The 27,750-nt window shown below is 50.5% G+C and overlaps 1 protein-coding gene across 7 annotated transcripts in view; it reads right to left on the bottom strand.

The window, feature by feature from the left end:
- LOC127584418 (fibroblast growth factor receptor 1-like) overlaps positions 1-27,750 on the bottom strand; it is a 164,974-nt gene that overhangs the window by 104,680 nt on the left and 32,544 nt on the right. For 6 of the 7 annotated variants that reach the window (XM_052041211.1, XM_052041212.1, XM_052041215.1 and 3 more), the window contains exons 2-3: positions 22,145-22,224; positions 9,051-9,235 (exon numbers count right to left, since the gene is read on the bottom strand). The gene's annotated coding sequence lies outside the window, so the exon portion shown is untranslated. The remainder of the gene's footprint in view (positions 1-9,050; positions 9,236-22,144; positions 22,225-27,750) is intronic. The other variant, XM_052041214.1, reaches the window with a different exon arrangement.

Below are 27,750 nucleotides of genomic sequence, written 5' to 3'. Positions count from 1 at the left end.
TATACAAAAAGCTAGGCTCACTAATGGAATGACTGGATTATTGTAAAAACCATTTGGGTTCACAAATATCCTTCAGGGGAGAAAATATGCTGTCCATACCCTGTCTGGTATACACACGACTCCAGACTCACTGGAGTCCTGTAGGTATTATTCAGTGTTGATATCTTGGCACCAAGATCTTAGACTGTAGAAGCCATCGCATCTGGGCCTAACGAGGAATGCGCCCACATTATTTTTGTGGGGAAAGGGGGATGGACTATTGAAGAGGAGGTGACCTCCTTGATTTGCCGCAGTCCTTCTGGTGAAGGTGCTCCCCTAGTGCTGCTGGATCTAGACCAGGTGACGCTGAGGGAACGATGATACATTTCCAAACCAGAATGATGTGCAGCATGGAGGGGAACCTGCAGGCGGTGGTGCTCCCATAAGCCTGGTGCCCTTGTCCTTCTGGTGTTAAAGGTGGCGGCTTTGGGAACTGCCATTGGTGCAGCCTGGGCAAGTAACTGCAGTGCATTTTGTAGGCGGTACACACTTCAGCCACAATGCCCCATTGGTGGAGTGAGTAAATGTTGCTAATCCAGCAGGCGGCTTTGTCCTGGAATACGCTGAGCTTCTTGGGAGCTGTTGGTGCTGCACCCATCCAGGCAAGTGGAGGGTGTCGCATCACACTCCTGACTTGTGCCTTGGAGTTGGTGGTGTCACTTGCTGCAGGATACCCGATCTCCGACTTGCTCCTGTGGCCACTGTTAACTTTCTGGTCATGGAGACCCCTCTGCTAACACCCCCTGCAGCCCCTCTCCTACATCAAGTACTGATGGCGAGGACTTGGGAAAAGCAGCGTTGAGAGTCCAGCAGAGGTTGGGAGGTGGGTCGACTCTCATTAACCTGGTGACCCGTGTGGAAGTTAAAAGTACTGGGACAAAGGCAGTAAAAGCTGGGATTCTGACAGCACCATGGGTGTGCTGCACTGTCTCTGATCCAATTTGATGATCGAGGGACATTGCCGTAGGTAGCTGTAGCAGATATTGTGATACTCATTAGAAAAGGAGCAGTAACAATCTCCTATGATACCGTGGCCAATACTGATCCCTGATCACTCAATACTTCAAAGACATGGTTATCCCAGAAACCGTCACGTAATATGTGCAGCCTTACTGCGGACTGTTTTCCTGCATTATAAGTGATTCCACCCCTGACGAACGTTAATGGGTGGAGAACAAGGTTGGACATCCAGACTGCAGATGCTGGAATCTGCAGCAAACAACAAACAGCTGGAGGAACTCAGCAGGTCGAGCTGTGGAGGCAAAAGGAACAGTTGACGTTTTGGGTTGAGATCCTGCATCAGGAATACTGAAGGGCCTCAACACGAAAGGTCATCCATCCCTCTACCTCCACAGATGCTGCTCAACCTGCTGAGTTCCTTCAGCAGTTTGTTTTTTGCATGGCATATCCAGATATTGGGAAGGATGTGTTATCCTGTCCTGAGCCCTACAAAAACCAACATCCCCTACCAAGGCAGAACTGAATGAAAAGGGAACTTTGAGGCACCACCCAAGCCCAGAATGGGGAAACATTACCAAAGGCAAAAGGGCAAAGCTGAAGAGGGTGCAAAACTTACAACGCACAGGACCCAAAGCCTCTCAGTTTCGTCTGAATGCTCCGAGTATTTGGAGACACCTGCCTTTTCCGGCATTGCGCTGAGCTGGGGTCAACAAGTCAGCAGGATTGTGGTCACATAAATGCTCTGGGCTACTGACTGAAGCCCAGCGTTTCCTGGAAACACAACCCATTCCTTCGTGGAAAACCAGAGACAAGCCACCTGGGAGCATTGATGCCAACACTGGCAGCTCCTGCAAAACAGAGACTGACACAACTTTGTACAGAACAGTCGAGCTGCTCTTGTAGAACACGAGGCTATTCAGCCCATCTTGTCGATGCAGTCGGAAAAGAACTCCCCTGCTTCATCCCACATTCCGGTGTTGGGTCCATAGCCCTGCAGGTCACGACTCTTCTGGACACATTTAAGTATCGTACAAATACAATGAAGGTCTCTGCCTCCACCACTCTTCCAGGCAGTGAGTTCCAGACACCCAGCACCTTCTCGGTAAAATTTCTTCTCGTCTCCCTTTAATCCTTATTTAAACTCTATGCCCCCTTGGTTTTGATCCTTCCTCCAAAGTTACATCACCCTTCTGGGCCACCCATAACTTTCAATTGATTTCTCCCCCCACCTCCCCTGTTCTAAATAAAATAATACCAGCCTATCTGATCCTTCCTCATAGCTGAATCTGTCTGGTGCTCACAACAAAGGAGAGATTCACAGAAGCTGCTCACACAGAATCACAGAAAGGTTATGACAGAGAAGGAGTCATATTGCCACTAATCTGATTGACTACATCTCCCCGAAATTGAAAGCTTCCTTTCTCACTGCCAACCACATCGGCAATCTCAAATGGACGTGCCCCACTTATTGTCAACGTTAGCAGAATAAATAGAAAACCTAAAAACCTGTCTCTCCGTTCCTCTTTAAACCAAACTGCCAAAGTGCAGCATCAGCAGATGGACTGGTCCTGTAGGACAAGAATAGAGAAGCCAAAAGCCAATGGGAGTGAGCTTGGATTTTGCGATAGGATTCAGAAAGGGCACCGGGACCCAGGATGATCAGAGTACCCTCAGTCACATGTCCTTTGAGAATGTGGGCTGACCAACCAATCAGCACCTCCCATCGTGCCCCACCTTCCTTCACCGAGATCGGGATTCTTGGATGGTATTGCAAGCACAAGACCACTGTTCAATGGAGCAAGATCCTGCAGGTTTATGACGAGGGCAGCAGGCGCAGGGAAAGCCACCACCTGCAGGTTCCCCTCACGGTACCAGAGACCCGGGTTCAATCCTGACCTCTGGTGCTGTCCGTGTGGAGTTTTCACGTTCTCCCTGTGACCTCCTGGGTACTCTGGTTTCCTCCCATACCCCAAAACGTGCAGGCTGGTAGGTTAATTGGTGGCTGTAAAATGCCCCTCGGTGTGTAGGTGAGTGGTAGCTCCTGAGGAGAGTTATTGAGAGTATGGGGAGAATAAAAACTGAGATTCATGCAAGATTAGTGTAAATGGGTGGTTGATGGTCAGTGTGGACTCAAGCGTGCTGCAGGGTCTGGTTTTGTGCTGTATAACTCCAAGTCACACACCATCCTGACTTGGAAATGTATCATTGTTCCTTTATCATCACTGACTCCGATCCTGAAACTCCCTTCCCAACAGCCCTGTGGGAGCACCTTCAGCCATTCGAGGCAGCAGCTCATCACCACCTTCTCGAGGGCAACTAGGGATAGGGAATAAATGTGGGCAATAAATGTAAAGTAAGAGGCCACGGTTTTAGCACTCGTCTAACACGGCGGCCACCTGACAGTGCGGAGAACTGTTACATCAGAAACCCCTGAAGTCCACACACTCAGGGTGAAGGAAGGGGTTGGCAGTAGTGGGGTTAAGTGCCAAACAACGATCGCCTCCAACAGGAGATCACTCCTGAGGTCCCACTGATAATCAACGGCATTACTAACATCCTCAGAGTCACCACTGCTGGACCAGCTGTATAAACAAGAGGGAAGGTCAAAGGCCGAGCAGTCAACAGTGAGCAACTCACTCCTGACACTCCAATGCTTCATCACATGCATGATGGAACACTCCCTGTTTCTGTGGATGAGCTCATTTCTTACAACACTGAGGCTCGACGTCACACAAGACAAAGTATCCCGTTTCCCTCCACTGTCACCCTCTCCAGCACCAGCACACAAGGTGCACCACTGGCAATACACTGTGGCAACTTCTTCCACAGGACCTCCCAAACTCACAACCTCCTGCACCTGCGGCGGTGCGGGGGGGGCGGAAGATTACAGAAGGGAACACCACCACCTGCAGGTTCCCCTCCAAGTCATACCTCATCCTAACCTGGACATATGTCATCGTTCCTTCATCATCACTGGGTCTAAATCCTGGAACTCACTCCCATCGGCAACGTGGGAGCCCCGTCTTCACACATATGGCAGCAGTTCAAAATGGTGGCTCACCCCCACCTTCTGACTGGGCACAGATCAGGTTCACCTTGCATCAACGGTCTGTACCTGGTCCGCTCTGGGAACCCAATGGCTCCCCAGCGAACTGGATTCTGTAAACCTCTCCACCAACTTCCAAAGGGGAGTTGGGGGTGACCATTAAACACTGGCCATTGGCAGTGACACGTGTTCATTGAACAACAAAAACTTTAAACCATAAGTGTGTTGTTCAAGCCTTAGCCTCTCCAACACACGAAGGGTGATGATAAAACCTTTGTACGTCATTGGTTTGCACTGAACTGTGCCAAAACATGTAGATGCTATGGAATCCACCCAAGGAGCCCTTAAATCTTTTGCTGTGCTTCTAGTTGTCATTACCAAATATTTGTTTGCACTTCAGGAATATGTGGCTTGTTGGTAGAGTGAAAGGAAGGGCCAGGAATTGTGCAGTAGCCATGGCTGTTAAACCAGATTAATTATTAATACCCCACTCCAACTTTAATGAGGGCTCAGGAACACCAGGCTGAATCGATGAGTACGAGCCGCTGAGGGAGTGCTGTACTGTTGACGAGCCACCATCTGAATGGGACTTAAGCTGAGGCCTCGTCCACTCTCCCAGACACATAGTTGGTCAGTGCTTGAGGGGACTCTCTGCTGGTGTTCCTGCCAATATTTATCACTCAAATCCCACTGCTCAGAATGTATCATTTGGTTATCAAGCTGCTTCTGGGAGCTTGCTGTGCAAATTCTTGCCTACATGTCAATAGTGATTGCACTCCACCAGCTCTCCAACCCTTTGGAAGTTCTTGAGGAAAGCCCTACAAAACTCTCATCTATTTCTACTTCCACCTGCCCGACCAATGGTTGTCCATTTTTATTTGTCCTTGAATCCCACCCCCCCAAATCCTGAGAGGCAAACAGCTCTTCCATGCATCGAGCTCCAAAGGTGCTGGCAGCCCTCAGCTGCCTCATCTAGTTACCACTCAATCAAAGAGAGCCTCTGAATTGAGTCCCTGTACACCTACCACTGTGACAAAAGACACAGACACCAGCCTCCCCTCCTTGGACTCTGTCTGTACCTCTCATTGTCTTGGTGAAGCAGCCAGCATAATCAAAGACCCCACCCACCCTGGACATTCCCTCTTCTCTCCTCTTCCATCGGGTAGAAGATACAGGAGCCTGAGGGCATGTACCACCAGACTTAAGGACAGCTTCTACCCCACTGTGATAAGACTATTGAACGGTTCCTTTAGTCAGAGATGGACTATGACCTCACGATCTACCTAGTTGTGACCTTGAACCTTATTGCACTGCACTTTCTCTGTAGTTGTGACACTTTGTACTGTTACTGTTTTTACCTGTACTACATCAGATAAATCTCCTCTGCTCCCTTTCCAACGCGTCCACATCCTTCCTATAATGAGGTGACCAGAACTGGACACAGTACTCTAAGTGTGGCCTAACCAGAGTTTTGTAAAGCTGCATCATCGCTTCGCGGCTCTTAAACTCGATCCCACGACTTATGAAAGCTAACATCCCATAAGCTTCCTTAACTACCCTATCCACCTGTGAGGCAACTTTCAGCGATCTGTGGATATGAACCCCCAGATCCGTCTGCTCCTCTACACTGCCCAGAATCCTGCCATTTACCTTGTATTCCGCCTTGGAGTTTGTCCTTCCAAAGTGTACTACCTCGCACTTCTCCGGATTGAACTCCATCTGCCACTTGTCAGCCCAGCTCTGCATCCTATCAATATCCCTCTGTAAGCTTCGACAGCCCTCCACACTATCCACAGCACCACCGACCTTTGTGTCATCTGCAAACTTGCTAACCCAGCCTTCCACCCAATTCCCTGCAACTTATTCTCTCTCATACATGCCCATCAACTCCCCTTTGATTCCTTAACCACTCAGGGGTGATCTAGAGCAGTTAATTAAACTACCAGCACATTTTTGGATGCAGGAGGAAGCTGGAACACCTGAGGGAAACTTATGTGGTCACAGGGAGAATGTGCAAACTCCAGACAGACAGCACCAGAGCGCAGGATCGAACCTGGGTCCCTGGAGCTGTGAGTTGGCGTAGTGTGGCCTTATCCTGAGGTTGATCACCAAGACTTCTCAGACGCTGGAAATCATCACATCCCTCACCTGTGCCAAGTTTTCTCAGGTTCTAACCTAGCCTTGTTCACTCATTAGAGGTACCCTGGACCCGTGAGAAATCAGGGCACTCAGTCTCCTAATCGTGGCAGACACCAAGGTTCAATGAGTAACTGCAGAAGTTGGAGAACAAAAATAGGAAAAGCTGGAAGCACCTGGTAGGTCAGGCAGCATCTGTGGAGAAACGTTTTGGGTCAAGGACCCTTCATCAGAACTCTTGGTTCTTATGAAATGTTGTTGAACTGAAATATTGACCCAGTTTCTTTTCCCTGTGAATGCTTACTGATCTACAAAATGCTTCTAGCTTTTTCTAATTTTATTTCAAGGCTCCACTTAATGGCTAAAAGCCAGTGGTGGCTCAGTACCTCCCTCTCTGGGTCACAAGTTGAAGTCCCATCGCCAACATAAAAATCCAGCCCGCACTTACTGCAGTACTGAGAGCTGGCTGCAGAGGTGGAGGTACCTTCCCAGACATATTCCGTGGGACCAACTTAATGAGGAGGGAGCTTCTTCCTCAGTAACCTGCTCAATAAATTACATCCCAGCTAACAACACTGCAAGAGAGGGGTGATCTGGACGCTACTTTTGCTGTTTGTGGGAGCTTGCTGTGCACAGAATGGCTCCCTGTTTCCTATATCAGAATAAAGACCAAACATCCAAATTTGACCACAAAACGTTCTGTGAAATCCCGAGGTTTTTCCTCCAACACAATGTTAACCTTAAATTTTAAAACTGAGGAAACGCCACTATGTTTGTTCACTCACTAATCTCCCATGGACTGAGGACAGTTAAGAGTCAACCACATCAGTGGGTCTGGAGTCAGATGGCAGGTCCCCCTTCCCTGAAGGGCATGAGCAAACCAGAGCAGTTTTAACAAAAACCCTGCACTGACAGAGGCATCGTTACCAGGACTTTAGTTAATTGAAATGAAATTCCTCAGTTCCTGTTGTGAGATTTGAACTCCCTGGATACTAGTCCTGTAACTTATCACGATGGTAGCATACTACATTAATTGGATAAATTGCTCAGTCTCCACAGAAGGGGAGTGACCCAGGAGATTCCTCCAGCAGCACCCAATGCTCTTTGGTTGCTCTGAACACAGGTGACTGGTTAGTGTGATTGTATGTGTTTTCACTCCTGCATCACATACGGTGACACAGCGGGTAGAGCCGCTGCCTCACAGCGCCAGAGACCCAGGTTCAATCCTGACCTCTGATGCTGTCTGTGTGGAGTTTGCACGTTCTCTCTGTGACTGGGTGGGTTTCCCCTGGGTACCCCTGTTTCCTCCCATGTCCCAAAGGTGTGTGGGTTGGTAGGTTACACAGTGTGTAGGTGAGGAGGAGAGTCTGAGGGGAGCTGATGGGAGATGTGGGAAGAATAAAATTGGGATTAATGTAGAATTACTATAAATGGGTGATTGATGGTCAGCACGGACTAGTGGGCCGAAGGGCCTGTTTCTGCGCTGTATGATTCTATGACATACTCCAGATCTTAGGCACTCAACACTCCTGTGAAGTCACAGCTTGGGAGCTTTCACCAGCTTAAGAGGTGCTACCTAAGTATAAGTTGCTCCAAATGACTGAAGCCAATGAATGTTTCGAATGAGGAAATCTTGTTTTATAAACACAGAGTGACTCGGGTCTGGACACACAGCCAGCGGTGGAGCAGCGGAGGCAGATTCAACTACAGCATTCAATAGGGAACTGGCTGAGCATCTGAGGGGAAAGAGTCATGGGGAGAGGGGAGAGGTTGGGGGAGAGGAGTTAGCTGGATTGATCTCACATAAACCCAGTCAGGACTCACTGGGCTGATCTGTGATCTGGGACTGAGGGAGAATCTGAACTGGCTGTTCCATGTCACAGATTAAAGGTCAGGGTCCCACATGGAGATGCGGGGCTGAGAGTGGGATCTCGGGAGAGTGGGGTCAATGCAGCAACACCTCTATGCTCATCCAGTGACAGACAGACAGACACACACACCTGTGGACAAGCTGAGGATGCAGGCTGCTATTCCAGTGATAAACCCCAGCTGCACTCCACTCACTGATACACTGAACAAGGATTCAGATTCAAAATGCTTGGCTTTCAAAACCCCGACAGACAAGGGAACACCCCCAGTGTACACCAATTGTCAATGCCTTCCACCGACATTCAAGTACGTGAGAAAATAAGTGTGCTTATGTGAGCCTGCGTGTGAAAGAGTATGAAAGACTGTGTGGGTGGATGTGTGCAAGGAACGTGAAAGACTACAAATGTGTGTGTGTGAGTATAAGTGAACAAGCATGTGCATAAGTGTGACAGTACACGAGTGTTTATCAGTATGTAGGTGAGAATATCTCCATGGTAAAGAATACACAACGGATACTTCTGACAACCAGCAAAACTATTAAACGCAAAAGCCTTCCACACACAAGCTGCGTTACACATCACACACATAATGAACCAATATCAGCACAACCGATATCCCAGAGGAAAACATTGCAGCTTTAAAGTCACCTGTGGTGGGCCCCACCGGCCAGGCAGCGCGCATTGCCAGCGCACAGCTGTCACCCTCGGCACCCGGGGTGAATCAGCCCGGCGGGGTAACGGCAAACCCGGGGTGAGGGGAGACAACTCCGCCGCCCTCTGTAAAGGCAGCGGCTGATCCGAGCGAGGCAAAGAGTTTAAATTAAAAGCAGAAACAAGACCGACCAGCAAACGTTGTTCAAAGTGGGAGGGGCACAGAGGAGGAGGAAAGTTTGGGGAGGGAGGGAGTTGCTCCACTTCCCCCCTCCCCGTGGGGTAGGGGTGAGGGAGTGGGGTGGGGAAGGGGGCGAAGCGCTTTCATCAGCCGGCGGCGCGGTGTTTACCTGCGGGCGGAGAGCTCTTCTCCCGCGCACCTCGTGGAGTCCGGAGTCTGCGAGGGAAGGGGGCGGACTCTGTCCCTCTGCCTCCTCTGTCCTGGGCGACCCCCTGCCCTCCTTCCTCGGGGCTGGGGAGGCGCCGAGCTCCCGCTCTCTGCGGGTCGCGGCGGAAGGTTGGTGAAGCGAACGCGCTGGTTCCGCACAGAGAGAGAGAGTGGGAGTGAGTGAGAGCGGGCAGACGGCGCCTTCCTCCCCCCGCCCCCAGCCCAGCCCAGCCCGTCGGCTCAACCCCTGCACTCCTCCCGCCGTCCTCCCAACTCCCTCAACCCCCTCCCATCTCCCTCCCTCATCCTTCCTACCCCATATTCCCCCCTCACCCCATCCCCTCCTTCCCCATCCCCTTCCAACTCCCTCCTCCCTCTTCCCCCCCTCTTCCCCCCCACCCCCTCCCCCTCCCCCCTCCCCCCTTCCCCCCCTCCCCTCCCCCCTTCCCCCCTCCCCCCCTCCCCTCCCCCCTTCCCCCCTCCCCCCTTCCCCCCTCCCCTCCCCCCCTCCCCCTCCCCCCTCCCCTCCCCCCCCTTCCCCCCCTCCCCTCCCCCCCTTCCCCCCCTCTCTCCCCCCTCTCTCCCCTCCCTCCCCCTTCCCCCCTCCCTCCCCCTTCCCCCCCTCTCCCCTCCCTCCCCCTCTCCCCTCCCTCCCCCTCTCCCCTCCCTCCCCCTCCTCTCTCCCCCTCCCCCCCCTCCCCCTCCCCCTCCCCTCCCCCTCCTCTCTCCCCTCCTCTCTCCCCTCCCCCTCCTCTCTCCCCTCCCCCTCCTCTCTCCCCTCCCTCCTCTCTCCCCTCCCTCCTCTCTCCCCTCCCTCCTCTCTCCCCTCCCTCCTCTCTCCCCTCCCTCCTCTCTCCCCTCCCTCCTCTCTCCCCTCCCTCCTCTCTCCCCTCCCTCCTCTCTCCCCTCGCCCTCCCATTCTATTCCTCCCCTTCCCCCCTCCTTTCCCCCTCTCCTTCCCTCCCTTCCCCCTCCTTTCCCTTCCCCCCCTTTCCTCCTCCTCCCATTCTCCTCTCCCACCTCCCCTTCCCCTACTCCCTTCCACTCTATCCCCCCACTCCCCCCCACCCCCATCAACACCCCCTCAACCCCCCCACCCTGATAAAACCCTCCCACCCTGCTTAACTCCCACCTCAACTCCCTACCCCTCAACTACCACCCCCTCCTCCTCAATGACTCCCCACCTCATCAACTCCCCACTCCCATCAAATCCCTTCCCCTCACCCTCAACTCCTCCCCACCCCATCAACCCCACTCACCCCCTCAACTCCCCCCTCTCTCTCCCCCTCCCCCCTCTCTCTCCCCCTCCCCCCTCTCTCTCCCCCTCCCCCTCTCCTCTCCCCCTCCCCCTCTCTCTCCCCCTCCCCCCTCTCTCTCCCCCTCCCCCTCTCCTCTCCCCCTCCCCCTCTCCTCTCCCCCTCCCCCTCTCCTCTCCCCCTCCCCCTCTCCTCTCCCTCCTCTCCCCCTCCCCTCCCTTCAACTCCCTCCTCCTCCCCCTCCTCTCCTCCTCCCCCTCCTCTCCTCCTCTCCTCCTCTCCTCCTCCCCCTCCTCCCCTTCCCTCCTCCCCTTCCCTCCTCCCCTTCCCTCCTCCCCTTCCCTCCTCCCCTTCCCTCCTCCCCTTCCCTCCTCCCCTTCCCTCCTCCCCCCCTCCTCCCCCTCCTTCCCTCCTCCCCCTCCTTCCCTCCTCCCCCTCCTTCCCTCCTCCCCCTCCTTCCCTCCTCCCCCTCCCCCTCCTTCCCTCCTCCCCCTCCTTCCCTCCTCCCCCTCCTTCCCTCCTCCCCCTCCTTCTCTCCCACCTCCTTACCCCTCCTCCTCCCCTTCTCCTCTCACTCTATCCCCCCACTTCCCCCCACCCCCTCAACCCCCCACCGATAAAACCCTCCCACCCTGCTCAACTCCCACCTCCCCTACCCCTCAACTACCACTCCCTCCTCCTCAATGACTCCCCACCCCATCAACCCCCCCTCAACTCCCCCACTCCCGTCAAATCCCTCCCCCTCACCTCCTCCCCACCCCATCAACCCCACATCCCCTCAACTCTCCCCCTCCACTCCCTCCCCCTCACCTCCCTCCCTCCTCCAATTCTCTCTCCCCCTCCTCTCCCCAACTCTCCCCCCTCCTCTCCTCTCCCCCTCCCCTCTCCTCTCCCCTCTCCTCTCCCCCTCCCCTCTCCTCTCCCCCTCCCCTCTCCTCTCCCCCTCCCCTCTCCTCTCCCCCTCCCCTCTCCTCTCCCCCTCCCCTCTCCTCTCCCCCTCCCCTCTCCTCTCCCCCTCCCCTCTCCTCTCCCCCTCCCCTCTCCTCTCCCCCTCCCCTCTCCTCTCCCCCTCCCCTCTCCTCTCCCCCTCCCCTCCCCTCCCCTCTCCCCTCCCCTCCCCCTCCCCTCTCCTCTCCCCCTCCCCTCTCCTCTCCCCCTCCCCTCTCCTCTCCCCCTCCCCTCTCCTCTCCCCCTCCCCTCTCCTCTCCCCCTCCCCTCTCCGCTCCCCCTCCCCTCTCCGCTCCCCCTCCCCTCTCCGCTCCCCCTCCCCTCTCCGCTCCCCCTCCCCTCTCCTCTCCCCCTCCCCTCTCCTCTCCCCCTCCCCTCTCCTCTCCCCCTCCCCTCAACTTCTTCCACCTCCCCCTCTCTCCCTCCTCTCCAATCCCCCCTCAACTCCCTCCTCTCTCCCCATGTCAACTCTCTCCCCCTCCCCCCCCTCAACTCCCTCCCCCTCTCCTCCCCTCCTCCCCCTCCTCTCCCCCCTCAACTTCCTCCACCTCCCCCTGTCTCCCTCCTCTCCAATCCCCCCTCAACTCCCTCCTCTCTCCCCACCTCAACTCTCTCTCCCCTTCCCACTCCCCTCCTGGGACCCGGGTTCAATCCTGACCTCAGGTGCTGTCTACGTGGAGTTTGCACACTCTCCCTGTAACCGTGTGGGTTTCCCCTGGGTACTCTGGTTTCCTCCCGCATCCCAAAGATGCGCAGGCTGGTGGGTTAATTGGCCACTGTAAATTGCCCCCTTTGTGTAGGTGAGGGGTAGAATCCCACGCAGACACAGGGAGAACGTACAAACTCCTTACAGACAGCGGCCGGAATTGAACCCAGGTCGCTGGCGCTGTAATAGCATTACGCTAACCGCTATACTACTGGCCTGCCCTACCTACCGTGGGAGTTGCCAATGAGTGCTCATTAATCACTCTTGTCATGAAATGAAGAGTTAAAAGTCTCATTCTGCCAGGTTAATAATTGTTTGGTGGATTTTAAAATGTTAAATTCTACTTTTTCTTTCCTTCTCTCTATTTTACTTTCTGTAGCTGACTTCACTTCAAACTCATCCACGCTCCCAGTCCAACCACTGTTCAATCTCATTGGTTAAACAACAACACTGCACTTGCTCTTCTTCCGTTGCTGCAGCAACTTTGGCCAAGAGATTCAGCAAGTTTACAGGCAAAAAAAGATTCAAAATTTAACTGAGCACAAATGAGTCCAATAGTTGGAAATATTGAAGGTGCAGAGGTGGCACAGTGGTACAGTTAGTAGAGCTTCTGCCTGCCAGCTCCACTAACCCAGCTTTGGCCCTGATCTCCAGTAATGTCACTGTGAAGTCTGCACACACATGGGTTTCTTCCCACATCCCAGTGAAGTGCAGGTTGGTGGGATACTTGCTACAATAGGTGAGGGCTACAATCAGGAGGGAGTTGTTGTGAATTTGGGAAGAGTTTACAGGGAAAATTAGTGGGAGAGTGGGATTGTTCTGAGAGCAAAATGGGCCAAATAACCTTCTCCAACGTCATAAAGTAATATGGAAGCATAAGGGAAATTAACATATTGTCATGAATGATCTAATCAGGATTTTGATTGGTGGAGGAGGAAGTTAGTGAGGTTGAATATATTGGGTGCCCCATGGTGGGAGTGTAGGGGCAGAGTAGTTGGAGGTCATCTGGTGTAAACTTGGACAACACGTACAACCAGAGTTGGTGACCCTTGTTTCCCCATGACCAGTGCCTAGCCTTGTGCCAACAGAGAGAGTGGGCAGAGGATATGACCTCATGGGCAGAGACATCCTGAGCTTTTTTTTTGTTTTTGTTTTATTTTGTTTTTGTTTTTTTTCTCCTTTTCTTTTTCCCTTTTTTTTCTTGTTCTTTTTCTCTTTTCTTTTCCTTTAGCTCATGGAGCAGACTCGATGGGCCGAATGGCCTACTTCTGCTCCCTTGTCTTGTGAATCTTGTGAGCTGCAAGGTGCCCACCAGAGCCTCGATCAATTTGAGAATTTTGTTGCAACAAGGACTCAAAGCTGTTGAGCTGGGGAAAGGCTTAAAGAAATGAGGAAAACTATGTCTGACTACACTGGATATGCAATGGTACCTGGAGATCATTGGGTCCTTAATAAACACTGGATTACAGGGCCGCTCAGCTCCACCATACTGCCTTGGATCCATGACCTTTCATAAATACACCAAATAAACTAATCTCACCTCTACAGTTTGCAATCTAGTCTTCTGGTTTAAAGTGGGGGGTTGGGGGGGGGGGGGAAGAGGGGGGAAGGGGGGTAGGTGGCCAAGGGAGGAAGGATGGAGGTACAATAGGGAGAGGGAGAAAGAGGGTTGTAGAGATGGGATGAAGAGAGGAAAGGTGATGCAAATGGGATCCAAACTCCCATATAGCTCTGGATCTCACTGCAGTTCTGAGGCTCGAGTTCCCCAACCGGAGGAAGTAGCTTCTCTCCGATCGCCCTCCCAGCCCCTTCAATCACCATCGCACCTCAGTTCGATTAACCCTTAAGCTCTACGCTGGAGGGACTGCCATTCCTTCTAATCATCCACTGGCAGCAGTGACTCTCAGTAGAATTTACTTCAGCAACAGTGAGCATCTGGTATTGGTTTATTATTCTCACCTGTACCGAGGTACAGTGAAAATCTTGTCTTGCACACCGATCGTACAGGTCAATTCATTACACGGTGCAGTTACATTGGGTTAGTACAGAGTGCATTGATGTAGTACAGGTAAAATAATTAGTGACATAGAGTTTAAATTTAAAAGTGTAGAACGATTATACTAAGGGTAATGAGTAGATCTGTAGAGAGCAGCTTGCAACGAGTTGCCATGCTCCGGCGCCATCTTGCATGTGCTAAGTGGCAAGTAGGCCGAGGGCAGGAACAAGTGAGGGGGAACATCTGGGGCACAGGAAAATCCCAAGGTGTGGATTGTCCAACACACCCTCCCTACTGCCAACTGTTACTCACACAGCAACACAGGGACTGAAACAGGTTTGATCCAAAACACAGAGTAAAGACTCCTTGTTTGCTTTCCCTGCCCAGCAACAGAGTGCACTGCTGTAAATAGCTTTGTTTAACAAAAGTATTCCAAGATTTATTCCCAGCAGAGGGCAACCAAGCCACCACAGCCCTTCCACGTGCAGAGTCATACAAGGGCACAGCGGTGGTGATGGTGGGATGGCACTCGCTCAAGGATCCTTCTCAGAGATGCAACGGTTTCAAACCACATGAACAGGCACAATAACCCAATCAGGTTTGTTTTATTAAAAGCACCTCATTTCATTCAGTGTTGTTTCAGTAAAAGATTACGCTATCAGCTTCACCCGTCGCTTAGTTACTAGAACACACAAGAAAATGGGAGCAGGAGTAGGTCACCTGACCCTTTAACCCTGTCCCACCATTCACACAATCATAGCTGATCTACCCCAGGCTAGTTCCCCATTTCCCTGAATTCCCTGATCTGTCAGTTTATTTACCTCTTCCTTATACACCTCCAGTGATCCAGCCTCCTCCCCCTCTCAGGTAAACAACCTCAGAGGTTCAACAGCCTCCGAGAAGAAATTCCTGCACCCATCGCAAGAAATGAGGTGGGCACATCAGCAACATTTAAAAGCTGTCTAGGTAAGTACATGGATCGGAGAGGTTTAGAAGGCTGTAGGCCAATGTGGGGAGATGGAACGCGGTTGCATGGAAGAGTTGGGCCAAAGGGCCTGTTTCCATGCTGTATGACTCTATAACTCTACGTCAGTTTTAAATGATAGCACCCAGTACCTACGTCCCGCTAGTGGAAACATCTCAACATCTTCCCTGTCCTGCCCTGCCCTCTCAGGATCTTGTATGTTTGAATAAAATCACCTCTCTTCTTCTAAGCTCCAAAGAATACAGATCCAACTTTTGTTTTTAAGTGGTTCTCGATTGGACAACCCAGGAACAGCTAATCATTTACGTCCATTCATTTGCAATCTCCATTTAAATAACATTCTTCCTTTAGATTCTTCTTACTGAAGTGCATGACCTCACACTTCCCCACATTAAACTCCATTTGCTAAGTTGTACCCATTCACTCAGCCTATCTATATCCCATTGCAAAGTTGAAATATCCTCATTGCAGCATGACCCCTGACCCATTTTCGTGTCATCAGCATAAGTATCTTGCACTCTGCTCCCTCCCCCAGCTCATTAACATAATAGGATATAATTGATGGCCAAGAACAAATCCACTTGTTATATGTTTCCAATCAAAAAGACCCATTTGTTTTGACTTTGTGTGATAATCAGTTTTCAATCCAGGTTCCTCAATACCAATCTTTTATGTAGCACCTTATCAAATGCCTTACGGAAACCTCAATATACTACATCTACAACTGCCCCTGCATCGACTCTGCTTGTTACATCTTCAAAGAACCCTAGAAACTTGGGTTTTATGCAAGGAAAACATGTTGATTTGCTTTGATTGCATTAAATGACCAGCTATTTCTTCCTTGATTATAGACTCCAGCATCTTGCTAACAACAGACCTCAAGCTAACAGGCCTACAGTTTCCTGCTTTTTGTCTCCCTCCCTTCCTTCTTGAACAAGGGAGTCACATTTGCACTTTTCCAATCTACTGGTTGTGGAAAAGTTCAACCAGTGCTCCACCCATGCAGACACTTCCTTTAAAACCCTTGGGTGCAGGTTATTGACTCCTGGTGACTTGTCTGCCTTTTGACACATTAGTTTTGCCAATACCTTGGCCCTTGTGATTGGGATTTGAAACTAGCCCATTTGTTGTCTTTGGGATAGTTGTAGCATCCTCCACCATGATGCCAGGCATTGGTCTAAGTTATCTGCCATCCCTTACTAATACTTCCATCTCACCATCCAGCGGTTCCCCACTTATCCCAGTTACCCCCTTCCTGCTGAGATAGGAAGTGAATATGATTGGCAAGGCTGGCATTTACTGCCCACTCCTGGTCTTGGGAAGGCAGCAGTGAGCTGCTCCCTGCAGCCATGAGAGTCCTTGTGCTGAAGATGCTTCCCGTAAAGCAGGCAGCTCTGGTTTTACTCCGGTGACAATGAAGGAATGGTGAGGAACGGTGGTAGGAGGCTGAAGGATGGCTCTTCAAGCAGCTAGCACTGCTTTATTGGAATTGGTTTATTATTGTCACTTGTACCAAAGTACAGTGAAAAACTTGTCTTGCATACCATTCATACAGATCAATTCATTATACAGTACATTGAGGTAGTACAGAGTAAAACAATAACAGAATGCAGAATCAAGTGTAACAGCCAAAGAGAAAGTGCAGTGCAGGTAGACAATAAGGTGCAAGGTCATAACGAGGTAGATTGTGAGGTTAAGGGTCCATTTTATCGTACTAGGGAACCAGTCAATTGTCTTATAACAGCGGGGATAGAAGCTGTCCTTGAGCCTGGTGGTACGTGCTTTCAGACTTTTGTGATCTTCTGCCCGATAGGAGAGGGGAGAAGAAAGAATGTCCAGGGTGGGTGGGGTCTTTGATTATGCTGGCTGCTTAACGAGGCCATGGGAAGTGCAGACAGAGTCCATGGAGGGGAGGCTGGGTTCCGTGAAGTGCCAGGCTGTGTCCACAACTCTCTGCAGTTTCTTGTGGTCACGGGCAGAGCAGCTGCCATTTAGCGTAAGCCCGCTCCTTCCCCTCCCCTGACTACTTCAGTGCCGGAGGAGACATAATCCACACAGAAGTCACTTTGTGGACTTGCTTAATCCACTTCCTATCCATGTTTGCTCAACGTACTGAGGTGTGTTCTTCTCTTGGGGCTGAGGTAGCTGGTCCGCTTATTGTTTTTTGCTGCGGATGGCAGGGAGTCTTGGCAGGTACAGCCCACCTCTGCCCCCATGTGGTGGTGTCCACACCCACCTCCTGCACACCGAGTGAAAGAGGAGGAACATTCAGTGCTGGTTGGACTGAGGGAACAGAGCGGTCCCAGACCATTACTGAACCTCAGAGCATGGGATGAGGACCTTCGGTCCACCTGCTCTATTCTAGCTCTGGAAGAGTTGACCAAATTTACTCTCTCACCCCAGGTTCTTCTGCCCATGGCCAATTTAGTCCTCTGCAGGACGAGGGTTATACCAGACCCTGTCGGGTTACTGCTCACAACTGGTCTTTCCCAGCAAGGAGATACCTGCCCTGTGATGTCCTAGTTGAGTGGCAGTACCCCCCCTCTGTGAGGTAACTGACCACATCCCTAGCCAGGCAGAATCAACACGAGGGCAGAGCTCGCTAGCTGTCTCCAACATCTCTTTCACCACCAGTATTCCTACCAGCCCCAAAGAACAGGCTCTTCTCTCCATGCGGGGATTTGTTCTGAGGGCAAATACATCCCCACACATCTCACCCTGCCAACGAACCATGCTTCAAGGGAACAGGAGGGGCTGTTATTGTCAAAACTGTGCCTGCCACACTCCCTGACTCCTGACTCTCTCATTCCAGAATATGTGCCCAAACACACTCTGAGGATGGTCCTTCTAGATGGTCTCCGCCCCAGTATCAGCATGGTTGTGCCAGGGGTTGGGGTCCACTTTCTTGGTCAACGCAAGTTGGACCAGAATGACAGGGAAAGGTTCAACGGGACAACCTGCCTGCTGTAGATCGTGCTCTCTACTCCAACTCAAAAGTTTGAGGGTTCAAGTCCCACGCCAGTGACCTTGGGACAGAAACCACAAACGGCACTGCAATGCAGGGCTGAGAGTATGCCGCACCACCATCTTTCAGATGAAATGTGTAACTGAGGGTCGTGCCTGCCCTCTCAGTGGCTGCAGAAGATCCCACCCCACTACAGAGGAAGAGCAAATGATTTATTATCAGCAGACCATAACTGTGGGAGCTTCCTGTGCACAAACTGGTGCCGAGTTTCCCACATTAGGACTCCATTGCACTTCATTGTCTGTAAAATGCTTAGGTACAAATTCATCTTATTTTATTTAAGGAACTGACTTTAATATCAAACACGCTTGACAACTCAGCTGCCAAATTCTGAAAGTTTGGGGATTTTTTGTTCTTATTTATCTGTTGACAGGATGTGGAGGTTGCTGGCAGCGTCAGCATTGATTGTCCATCCCTTCTTGCCTCTGAACTGCGGAGGTGGTTATAGGTCAACCACACTGGTGGCTTTGGAGTCACATCGGCTGGGGATGGACGGAAGATTCCCTGAAGGGAATCAGTGAACCAGCTGGGTCTTTGCAACAACCCAGAGGTTTCCTGGTCACTGTTACAGAGGTTGGCTTTTTCATTTTACAATTCCAGATTTATTTAATTACTTGAATTTAAATTTCCCAGCTGCCATGGTGGGATTTGAACTCATGTCTCTGGATCATTGGTCCAGAACTCTGACTGCTGGTCCAGTAAAATGAACCCCTGCCTCTTACCAAAGTCATACCAGTGCAAACATCAGCTGCTGAATTCAACCTCAATTGCTTACTTCTGTGGCAGGCAATTTAAATAGCATTTAATTTTTTGCTATTCACCAGGATCGCAGGCCGATTCCATCTAGAACCAACATGGCTTATCGCTCTGACTGCACTTTGCAAATAAAACAATTCACACAAAATGCTGGAGGAACTCAGCAGGTCAGGCAGCATCTATGGAGGGAAATAAACAGTCAATGTTTTGGGTTGAGACCCTTCACCAGGGCTGGAAAGGAACAGGGCAGAAGCCATAATAAATAGGTGAGGGGGAGGAGCACAAGCTGGCAGGTGATAGTCGAGTCTTCATTTTGAAAGCTTGGAGGTTTTCAGTTACAAACTCTCCCAGGAAGATCCAGATTCCCCCTGCCCTTTAGATGGAGACTTTCTGGTCCTCACAGTGAATGGCCTGACCTCCCTCTCTCCCCTTCTCAGATCTCTCCTGCACTGAAACCAGCAGTCTTACTGTGATGAATGAATTTCAAAAACTGCAGGTGCTGGAAACACTCAGAAGACGATTCATCCTCCATAGAAAGAGAAACGAGAGTCAAAGACCTGAACCATTAACTCTGTTCCTCCTTCCACAGATGCTTGTCGAACTGCCGAGGGTTTGGAGAATGTTCTGCTTTTATTTGCCCTCCTGCAACAACTGCTCCCTTTCATCCCCCCTCACTGCAGTGATCTACCAGTTTCTCAGCCCCACCTCCTCTGAAAGGACAACCCTCCCACCTCAATACTTCTGCAAGGATGCTGCAAGTTTGGAGGCGACACCGGTATGAGCGACAGGAGCACAAATGGCCACAGCCTCCTGCGAGTGCAGGTCGAGCTTCCGAGCAACCATCTGCCTCGTACGTTACCTCCCCTCTCTCCTGGATGAAGGTGCTACAGATTATACGGCCCACTTGTGACACTTAACAGCTAATGACCCTATCAATGTGCCTTGCCGCTCCGTGCAGGCGTGGAGAGGGCCTCCGTTACATACACAAGTCACTGGGTAGGAGCTTTGGAAACTGCCTCTGGGCCCTGGATCGCCTTCCCAACCGGAACAATGGCTGGAGGAAGTTCACTGGAGAAAGGGTTAGCAAGGCTCCATTCAAACACATCTTACCCCCACCGAGAGTCCCATTCTTGGTCCAGCTGTTCCCCCAACAACCCCTACCCCTCCCTCCATTCACGCCCGCTTCCAGGCAACAGGGCCCGTTTTCGTTACTTGTTTCTTCCTGGATTTCTCATTTCCTCATTTCCGTCAAGTCCAAAAGTAGTGAAAGGTAAAAGACGATTATTCAAAAAGAGGCCGTGTAATGCTCTGTGGGCCGCTGTCCGTTTAACAAATCCCTGAAGCAAAACAAAAGGTGCTTGGCACCGTTCCTGCTCTGCTGTTCAGCCTGTGAATGCTGAAGGAAAGCCAGTTAACAAAGGCTGCAGGGTTCTACAATGAAAGAAGCTCCCCTACAGATTCTGGCTCCTTAATTCATGGAGAAAGTTGGCACCTCCGCACCAGTGCTTTACTCTTTCATGCTGATGGTCGACAACTCCTTGCTGCCCCCACATCCTGAATCCCCCCAGCAGGTTGAGGTTTGGATTCCTCTCCTGAACCTCCCACTTACAACACGCTCCTCCCTCCACCCCTGGTACAGGGGCTCCAGTAGGTGAGTGAGCCACTGGGGTAGGAGGGAGGTCCAGGATATCAGAGCACTAAGTGAGACTGGTTCTCCTCCAACCAAGGCCTGTTCGAGGGGCAATGGACAGCCACCCACTGTGTCCTCAGATCCAAAGACTGCAGGTCTTGGAGCGTGTTAAGAGGTCACACCCAGGGAACACTCCACTGCATTACCCCCTGCGTGGCACTGTTGTCAAAGCAACCAACAGCAAGGCACTGGGCTCCCACAGGATACAGGAGCAGAATTAGGCCATTTGGCCTAGAGTCTGCTCCACTATTCAATCCTCATCGATTTTTCTCCCCAACCCCATTTTCCCACCTTCTCCCTGTAACCCTTAACCCCCTTACTGATCGAGAACCTATCAATCTCTGCCTTAAATACACCCAATGACTTGGCCTCCACAGCCCTCTGTGGCAACGTATTCCACAGATTCACCACCCTCTGGCTGAAGAAATTCCTCCTCATCTCAGTTTTAAAGGGACGTCCCTTTGTTCTGATCTGTGCCTTTGGATTCTAGACTCTCCCACTGATGGAAACATCCTCTCCACGTTCACTCTATCCTGGCCTTTCAGTATCCGGGAGGTTTCAATGAGATCCCAAGTAGCTGACAGAGGCAGAGTTGTCCAGTACAGAAACAGGTCCTTTGTCCCATTATGTCTACGCCAACCTTCCCACCCGATCTCTACAATTTTATTTAAGATAGTGCCCTGGGAACTTTAAGAGACATACAGAATGGAAAAAGGCCATTAGGCCCATCACGTCCATGTTGACCAGTGGGCACCCACCTGTATTCAGCCCATCTTCCAGTACTTGGCCTGAGGCCTTCTGCGCCTGGGTATTCAAATTCTGTAAATTGCCCTAGTGTGTAGGGTGAATGGTAGAATCTGGGGGAGTTGATGGGAATGTGGGGAGAATAGGTTACAGGGAAAAGTCATCTTTTTTCATTCATTCAAGGGACATGGGCTTTGCAGGCTGAGCCAGCATTTAATTGCCTCTCCCTAATTACCCTGAAGGTGGTGGTGAGCTGCCTTCTTGAACCGCTATTGGGGATCGGGATTGCTCCATGAGCCGGCAAACACCTGATGGGCTGAATGGCCTCTTTCTATGGTTGTAAGAAAATATAGCAACTGACTAACGAGCCAGAGATGGTAGGGAAGGTGCCTGAAACAAGGGGAAGGTAGGATGGCAGAACAGCAAGACCAGGTAAAGAGGTAGTGAGTCATGCAGTTCCACAGTCCGGCTCTGAATACAAGAATGACAACCAGGCCATTTTAAGGCCAACATCATTATCATTTAACGCCAATGCAATCTACAGAACTCTGAAAAATTAACTGCCTCATAATCAGTGTCAAAATCTATTGTGGAGATTCAGTAAATCAGGTAAATGAGGAAGTTTCAAGTTTGGAACTTAGAGACCTGCTGGGTACTCACAGGCTACAGGCTGGGAGGCACGGCATGGTAGTGACATCTGGGAACCTGCCCAGATGTCAGTACCCTCTGACTGCTCATCACCAACTCCAGGACTTCCTGGCCACCTGAGAGGGCAGATGGGTTGCTGGTCACCCCACGTACCAGACTGTGCTAAGGAGCACAAATCCAGGAGTGGGACCATGTCACAAGCTCATAACTTTACGGCAAGAGTGCACACCAACGAGTTTAACTGAGAACTTTCAGATTCCCGACAACTGCAGTACTTTCCTTTCAGGGGTGCTGGAGCTTACCTAGTGCGAGAGAGCTGCTCCAGTCTGCTGCATGGCTTATTTCCACACTTCTTATTCAGTCCTGGGAAAATCTTGCACACCTGCAATGTGAATAAGGGTTTGGTTCAAAATTCGGTGAGAAAACTCCTCACCTCTCAAGATAGGAATCAGAAGCAAAGGATGTGGGGTCACATACAGCTGGCACCTCTCACTGGAAGATTATCTGGCTGTAGTGGGCAACAAGCTAAGACCCCTCTCTGTCCCACTCTTACCCAAAATGATGAATTATGACCAATAAACAGAGGGAGGATCAAAAAAAAATTTCTACAGATGTACAGTGGAGAGCATTCTGATTGGTTGCATCACCGCCTGGTATGGAGGCTCCAATGTGCAGGATCCCAAGAAGCTGCAGAGGGTTGTAGACTCAGCCAGCTCCATCGCGGGCACAACCCTCCCCACCATCAAGGGCATCTTCAAGAGGCGCTGTCTCAAGAAGGCAGCATCCATCACTAAGGACCCTCACCACCTGGGGCATGCCCTCTTCCCGTTACTACCATCAGGGAGGAGATACAGGAGCTGGAAGACCCACACTCAATGATTCAGGAACAGCTTCTTCCCCTCTGCCATCGGATTTCTGAATGGTCCATGAACACTACCTCATTATTCCTTTCATTTTGCACTATTTATTTATCTTTATACTTTATAATAATTTTTATGTCTTGCACTGTACTGCTGCTGCAAAACAATTTCACGTCATATGTCAGTGATAATAAACCTGATTCTGAAACAAATCACCAACCAGCTAAGTAAGAGGTTTGAAATGGACACAAGCCTCTTCTCTGCCCCTGCGTCCACTCTAAATTTCCCCTCATTTAGCAGCCCTGACCTGTAGTCTCTTTCTTGCCAATCAGTTACTGCCTAAGTAACAAATGACCAGACGCTGTAGCGCACCATAATTTTCAGTTTATTCATTAACCAAAACCCCTCTCCCAATGTCCTGTGGACATTGCAGCTGTTTCTTTCTCCGTGGATGCGGCCTGACCTGCTGAGAATTTTTCTCCCCCCCCCAGCATTCTCCATTTTAGATTCCCAACACCTGCAGTACTTTCCTTTCGGACACAAGGGAGCAGTTTTCCCATGTTTCTGAGCATTGGCTGAACTTCACAGGTACAGGTCCCCAAACTCCAACTGGTCAGTTCCTCATCTCCTCCTCTGCGCTCCACAAAATTACGAGAAATAGTTGGAATGGTCGACTTGGTCCCATGAACCTGCTCCACCATTCAACGTCTCATCCACTTTCCCAGCCAATCCACGTCTCCTTTACTGTCCAAAAATCTGTTCTTCTTGAGTATACTTAATACCTGAACAGCCCCAGCCAGCTTGGACAGAGATTTCCAATTCTCTATAGTGGGAAATCTCTCCTCTCAGTCCTAAACTTTCCCTTTTCTGGTCAGCTCTAATGACCAGCTCTGCCAGCCGAGAGTAAGGACTCAAGCTCCTTGCACAGACCCTTTGCAGAGACAGAAGAGACTTGAGCTCACGCCTGTGGGCTTGCTGATCAGTTTGTAATCAAATCTGCATTGATTTGCAGCTTCAATGCAGGCATTTGTGGTTCCTATGGCTCCACTGACAGGAGACAGACTGCAAAAATGCAGAGTAATGGTCACGAGAAGTCTCAATCACACTGTGGCTGGCACTCCACTGACAGAGGGCACTCTCCCATCAACACCAGGTGATAACACTTTCTACCCGGACCTCCTTGTAACTCTCCTTGAGTGTTACTTCACACACTGACACATCAGTGCCTGGAGTGAGCAATGATAGAGGCTGTGTGTATTGGGGAAGGACCCCCCGAGAGCCCACCCTGCACCCTTTCCATAGTTATTTACAACATGAGACCAGTTCAGCCCATAAGGTTCATGCCAGCTCACAGTGCAATCCCTTTTCCCAACTAATTTTCCCCTGTAACTTAGTCTCCCCATATTCCCATCAACTCCTGCAGATTCCACCATCAGCCACGGTAAGGCCAATTTACCTACTAAACTGCACGTCTTTGGACGTGGGAGGAACCGGAGCACCCAGGGGAAACCCAGGCGGACACAGAGAGAACATGCAAACTCCACACCACACAGACAGCACCGGAGGTCAGGATCGAACCTGGGTCCCTGGTGCTGTGAGGTAGCTGCATCACTAGCTGTGCCACTGTGCTGCCCTGACCACTGCAGAATCTAGCTGGGGAGACTTGCAAACCCAGAGTGTTGCACAAGCTCAGGTGTGCAGGTCAGGTGACCAGAGCTCGTATTAAAGACCAGGTACTTTTCATAAAGTACCGAAGATCCCAGGTCAACTGTGGCAGGCTGTGGTAAGTGCTTCCTAACCTGGGTCAGGTCTGCTCATTCCCAATCCACCCACCAGTGAAACTCATTTCTCTACACCTCCCTGGTGGATCCTTACAACACATTCAACTCCTCTCTGATACGGCCCATGTACGTCCTTTCCTTGTCGCAACACAAGTCACACTGATTGCACCAACCTTCTTTGAACCCTGGACCATCCTGGTTGACCTGCCCTGTGCCCACTCAAGGACCATCTATCCTTCCTGGAATCAGCAGGAATCTGACCAAGACTCTGTCCAACATAAAGTCAAAGAGTCATACAGCACAGAAACAGGCCCTTCAGCCCACCACATCCAGGCCATCCCTATCTACACTAATCCCATTTACCCACATTAGATCCACAGCCTTCTATACCTTGGCAGTTCAAGTACTTGTCGAGATGTTTCTTAAATGTTGTAATTGTATCTGCCTCCACCACCTCTTCAGGCAGCACGTTTCAGACTCCATCCACTCTGTGGGGGAAAAAATCCTCTTGGATCCCCTCCAAATCTCCTACCTCTCACCTTAAGCCTGGGTCTTGGACATCGCGCCACCCCAATGGGAAAAAGATTTGTTTTACTATCTACCCTCTCTACCCCCTATACCTCTATCAGGTCACCCCTCAGCCTCCTATGTTCTAAGGAAATCAAACCCAGCCTAACCAGGTCTCTCCTCATAACTGAAATGCTCCAATCCACACAACATCCCACTGAACCTCCTCTGAACCCTCTCCTGGGCAATCACATCAAGGCATCAATTCCACTCAAAGGCAAGCTAATGGGGCAGATGCCTTACCCAAACACCACGCCACATCTTTCAGTGCCCTCCGTATGCATTTTACTCAGCTTCTTCCCTCTTTTCTCCAATCCTCCATTTCAGGCTTTGAAGGAGAAGCACTTTGCACTGACAATGTTCCATCCAATGAACTGGCTCCAAACTGTCGATCCTGTTATTCTGACCTCTGCTCCCAATCTACCAGCAACAACTTTCAAGCCACACATCGCAGTACATAAGGTGATTTTTCCAGCTTTGGGTCACTTTATTCGGCCAATCTCACGACGGCAGCCTCATGCTGGTTACTTGTTATTGTACGTGTTGGGGCCTCTGTTCTAAAGTATTCCAAATGGAGAAACTTCTTCTGAATGGGGTTAAAATGTGGCTAGAAGTCTTACAAAGGGAAGTAGATGAGTGCATGAGAGAGAAGGGGATAAAAAGAGATGGCAAAAAGTTGAGAGGAAGTGTTGGAATGGAAGCTGTTGTAGAGAGACCACCACGGACAAGTTTGATGGATTGGCATGTTGCTGTGTGCTGTCTGTTCTCTGAAATTCTATGTGCATTTCTCAAACAAGGCCACAAGAAAACTATCACAGGAAGGTGCGCTTATTCCCTCAGGAAATCCCTGAGAAAAAGTTCCCCCCACCAATGTGCTGAAGAAAATGGAGTGGGAGAGTAACAGAAAGAGACAGAGGGGTAATACAGCAAGGAGGAATCTGCACAAACCACTAGTCAAGCCTGACATCCATCGGACAAGCAACAGACTCGCTGAATTGTCAAGTGAAATGCTAGTCTGCTTTTAACCAGGCACAACACGCAAAACTCCTCTCCCTCCACAGAGCACATAAACAACCTTCTGGAGTTTTAAACGGCGATCCCCAACACCAGTACTTGTCCTCCTGAGAAAACAAACACTCTGCTCTTTTACAGTTCCTGTCTAGACCGAAGGGTGCATACACATTGTTCGTTTCTCTCCTCCTAGCAATAAGGGAATAAAAGGCCCACGTTAACTACAGCTAAAGTCATCAGCCCCACGTTCAAAAGGGGTCAGTCTGCCTTTACACTCCCCTTCACTGCTCAGGCAATGCAGGGGAGGCTGGGATTGTTAAGACAAAAGCACTCCCCATTTAGCAGGTGACTGGAAGGTTTTACGTCTCCAAACAGTAAGGCGTAGAGCATGTCACACAGGCAGAGGGAGGCACTAGGATACATCTTACAAGCTAAGTAATCAAAGGTCGATTTCAAAAACTTACTATATGATAAGGGCATTGCTGGCATTCACTGCCCATTGTTAACTGTCCTTGTGAAGTTGGGAGTGAGCCGCAGTGTTGAACCGCTGCAGTCCTTGTGGTGAAGGTGATTCCAGACTGCTGTGGGGCAAGCACGGTAGTGTAGCGGTTAGCGTAACGCTTTACAGCGCCAGTGACCCGGGTTCAATTCTGGCCACTGTCTGTAAGGAGTTTGTACGTTCTCCCTGTGTCTGCGTGGGTTTCCTCCGGGTGCTCCGGTTTCCTCCCACATTCCAGAGACGTACGGGTTAGGAAGTTGTGGGCATGCTATGTTGGCGCCGGAAGCGTGGCGACACTTGCGGGCTGCCCCCAGAACACTCTACGCAAAAGATGCATTTCACTGTGTGTTTTGATGTACATGTGACTAATAAAGATATGTTACAACGAGTTCCAGCACAACAGCAAACACACTGAATAACTTCCACTGTAAAGCAGAATAATTGGCCAATATCACGCAAGGAAATTAAATTAAATTTTAATTTAATAATCACATTCATCAGCTTCACCCAAATTACTTCATGCTAAGGCCTTTTTTTAAAAAAAAATCAAATAAAGACATCTGGGCAAGCAATAAAAAGTTGTTTAAATTGGGATTTATAGAGTTTGCATTTATGTCTTTGGTGGATGGTATCCTGGCTGGGAATTTCTGCCACCGACATGGACAATGCAGCAGGAGCATGCGGCCTGGGTCAGGAGCACTCTGTGAAGGTGCCAACACTGGCTCTGTCCGTCAGTCGCAAAGCTCCACTGCCCACTTGTGGATGCCCCGTGACTGGAAGATAAAGGGCAGACAGACCTGCATTTCTGTAGCACCTTTCTCATCCCTTAAAGCCAAGGAAGCAGCTTATGAAGTCAGGACTGCAATGTAGTCTGTGCACAGGAGGATCCCACAAACAGGACCAGATAACCTCCTTTTTAGCAACGGCGAGAGAGGAATAAATATTGACCAGGACAGCAGTGTTAACACCTCTTCAAAACAGTGCAACGGGCCCTCTGTCTCCACCACAGTGAGCAGATAGGGCTTTGGTTTAATGTTTGATCTGAGAAGATGGTTCCTCTGGCAATGCAGCACTCTCTCGATACGGCGCTAGAGAACGGGATTTTGGAGTCTATGGAGTGTGAGTTGAACTCAGAGTCTCCTGCCTCAGAGGTGAAGGAGGGACACCTCTGTAAAATCTTCCCTGCCGTA

This window comes from Pristis pectinata, chromosome 29 (assembly GCF_009764475.1).
Source record: "Pristis pectinata isolate sPriPec2 chromosome 29, sPriPec2.1.pri, whole genome shotgun sequence".
Taxonomy (NCBI): Eukaryota; Metazoa; Chordata; class Chondrichthyes; order Rhinopristiformes; family Pristidae; genus Pristis; species Pristis pectinata.
Note: the sequence above shows the minus strand (reverse complement) of the source record. Positions and strands in the feature narration are given on the sequence as shown.